The sequence below is a fragment of the Aedes albopictus genome, chromosome 3 (genome assembly GCF_035046485.1).
Source record: "Aedes albopictus strain Foshan chromosome 3, AalbF5, whole genome shotgun sequence".
NCBI lineage: Eukaryota > Metazoa > Arthropoda > Insecta > Diptera > Culicidae > Aedes > Aedes albopictus.
The window spans coordinates 210,878,661-210,882,261 of record NC_085138.1 but is presented as its reverse complement, the minus strand read 5'-3'; the positions used below and the strand labels follow the sequence as shown (position 1 = coordinate 210,882,261).

Below are 3,601 nucleotides of genomic sequence, written 5' to 3'. Positions count from 1 at the left end.
TCTTAGCGTGTTGGGCCAGTGTATCGCTGGAAATAAAATTACTCATTTTTTGAGCTGTTCCAGTTTAGCTCAGTTTTGTGTGAATCTTACTCATTTGAGAGTAACTTTTTCTTAGCGTGCGATACACTGGCCCAAGTGCACTCAGGAAAAAATCTAAACTAAATAGTATAAATCCCACACTAAATCATTTTCGCCTGGTTGACCCCAGGCCTAGTATAGGTTGCAAAAAAACTGGCGTAGTATAACTTCGATTTATACGCAATCTAGTATATATGAGCTTTATCGATGACCAGTATAATCCCAAATTTTGTTTATTTGTCTTATTTTTTTTTTCAAACAATTGAAAACACAAATCATGAAGATGCTCGCGAGACACAAAATTTCACTTTATTCATATTACTCACAAGTAAACTACATGCAATGCCAAATATGATAAAAAATGGGCTAGGATTTCCAACTCTGGTGCTGCTGCGATTTGCATGATGAATAAGTTGCTGCTGCTAAGCTAAAATAGATTCGACTGCTGCTTTGACATCTGGAACTGATCCTTGGCTCAATCCGCTTGTTCTGGTTCCGGGGTCAATCCGTTTGATGATTCTCCGTTGCTTCTTCAGAAGCCGCAGGGTTTCCACTCGGTTAAACCAGGAAAATGATGGTGATTTCCATGCTGTCCGAGTGAATGGCGCCTGAAGTGAAAAAAATCAGTTCTTAACGGTCCGTAGCATACAGTTATTGTTTGTGCTAGTTACTCACCTGTGTATTTCGAAAACTATAATCGATTTTCGCTCAAGACGACAGCAGAACAAAAGTGCTAGCAATTAAAAAAGTACTTAATATGGCGGTGATCGCAGCAGTTTTCTGAGTCGGCTGGACAAAACATTTCTAATGATAATTTCACATAAATTTAACAAAGTTTAAATTATTAGGCGACGTCAGTATACTTTTAATACTAGGGCACTCATAAACTGCGGTAATGACAAAAAAGATTATGATTTATACTGAATACGGTTTTTATCGTTTCAGAGTGTGCAAAAATCCAAACAGTTTAAGCCACCACACTTAGAGTCAGTCTAGTTAGAGTCTGGCGGACTGTCACTTTCGATCGGAGCCAATCGAGCATGACGTCACGGTGTAGCATTTATCGGTGAGGACACTATGACGTCATGCTCGATTGGCTCCGGTCGAAAGTGACAGTCCGCCAGACTCTAAATATAGGGACTCTAACCACACTGCGAACCCTGGCATTACTCTTTAAATAGTAAAAAGTACCCTTTTTTCACAAATATAGAGCTTGCTGACGTTTATTCACCTCTCTCTTTCAGCATGCAGGCGGGATGGGATTTGTTTTCATCGGGAAACCTTTCCTGATGACAACAAATCCTATTTCGCCTACATGTTTGAAAGAGAAAGGTGAATAATCGTCAGCAAGCTCTATATGAAGCTGTCAAAATAAAGGGTACTTTAAAAAAATGAATAAAGAGTAAATTTTGCTCTTTTCGAAGTATCTGGCACATTCCCATTAACCTTCGCGTACCCAACGTCAATTTTGGATGATTTTCGAATCTAGAATCAGCTATGAAAAATTCATTTCCCAACCGATTTTTTTGAAGTCAATTGCATTCGCTCCAGATTTGTCCAAATTCTCAAGGACCACCATACGGAACCGGTTCACCCTTCCATTCCGGAGTTATTCCAGATTCCGTTGGGGTCATGACCGGCCGGAAAATGACACATGAATGCATTTTACTCTGCATCTATTGTTATTTTGGAAATTTGCACATATTATCCACTTATCCGCGAACGGTAATGGCGGCGGCGGGCATAACCAACCGATTCGAATTTTGACGTTTCTTGGGGATCGCAATCGGTTGGCGCCACCGATCGGTGGGTGAAGGGGTGAGGAGGAGAATGAAACTGTTTTGACTTTCCCCCAAGAAACGTCATCATCCGAACCGGTTAGTTATGCCCGCCGCCGCCATTACCGCTCGCGGATAAGTGGATACGCCAGGAATACAGAAACTATATAACTGCAAGGAACCATTGACTTGAAATGAGGCAATCAAGCAGTCTCATGAACCGGATATGTCCCGGGTGCCCCCAGGGAAGTGACCAAAGTGGCCATTCTAGGAACATTGTCAGAATCAATCGTGCGGCACATCAAACTTCATGATTTGTCGAAACATGAAGGAAAATAGTCCTTCCAGGCTCCTAAGATCCCTCAGAAACGGCCTGGCCATACCCGGAATGTTCCGGGTGCCCCCAGGGATGTGACAAAAGTGTCCATTTCCTCAATGTTATCAAAATCAACCGTGTGGCACCTCTAACTTCATAATATGTTGGAACATAAAGAAAAACAGTCCTTCTAGGCCCTTATGGCCCCTTGGGACCGGTCTGGCCATACCCGGAATGTTCCGGATGCCCTCAAGGAAGTGGTCATTTCTCAAACATAGTCAAAACCAATCGTGCGACACCTCTATCTTCATGATTCGTGGAAGCATAAAGGAAAATAGTCCTTCTAGACCGGTTTGGCCCTTGGGACCGGTTTGGCCATACCCGGAATATTCCGGATGCCCTCAGGGAAGTGGTCATTTCTCAAACATAGTCAAAATCAACCGTGCGACACCTCTATCTTCATGATTCGTTGAAACATAAAGGAAAATAGTCCTTCTAGGCCCATATGCCCCCCTTGGGACCGGTCTGGCCACACCCGGAATGTTTTTTTTTTTTATCTGTATTAACGAGATTTTTAGCCCTAGGCTAGTTCATCTAGGGACCCACGCTTTACTTCCCTTCCGAAGGAAGAACTCACGTTTTGCGAGTTTGTCGGGAGTGGGATTCGATCCCAGGTCCTCGGCGTGATAGTCAAGTGTTCTAACCATCACACCAGGTCCGCTCCACACCCGGAATGTTCCGGATGCCCTCAGGGAAGTGGTTATTTCTCAAACATAGTCAAAATCAACCGTGCGGCACCTCTAACTCCATGATTTGTTGAATCATAAAGGAAAATAGTCCTTTTATGCCCTTATGGTCTCTTGGAACCAGTCTGGCCATACCCGGAATGTTCCGGATGTCCCCCGGGAAGTGGTCATTTCTCAAACATATTCAAAATCAGCCGTGTGACACCTCACACTTCATGATTTGTCGAAACATGAAGGATTACAGTTCTTTTAGGCTCCCATGACCCCTTAGAGTGGTTGTGGCCACACTCGAGATGCTCCGGATGCCCCCAGGAAAGTGGTCAAAATTGCTTTTTCCACGACGTTGGTCAAATCAATCGTGCGGCCCCTCAAACTTCATGATTTATAAAACGTGGAGGAAAATGGTCCTTCTAGGCTCTTATGACCCCACGGGAATGACCTGGCCATACCCGGAATGTTCCGGGTGCCTCCAGGAACTTGACAAAAGTGGAAACTTCCACAAAATCAACCGTGCGACACCTATAACTTCATGATGTTGAAACATAAAGAAAAATAGTCCTTCTAGGCCCTTATGACCAGAGTTGCTCCCTGTTACTATCAATGGTAGGCAAACCGCCGATTTTGATAGACTGACTGCGATCCAAGTCAGCGTGTCACCGTCACTTTTCTTTTTCCATTACAAC

General features: G+C 43.7%; 1 long non-coding RNA gene across 1 annotated transcript; it reads right to left on the bottom strand.

The window, feature by feature from the left end:
* Positions 1-621: 621 nt before the first annotated feature.
* LOC115256212 (uncharacterized) lies at positions 622-1,022 on the bottom strand. Its single transcript, XR_003892537.2, has 2 exons — positions 754-1,022; positions 622-686 (listed from the first exon to the last, which is right to left on the bottom strand). It is a non-coding gene; the product is annotated as an uncharacterized LOC115256212 (long non-coding RNA).
* Positions 1,023-3,601: the final 2,579 nt, after the last annotated feature.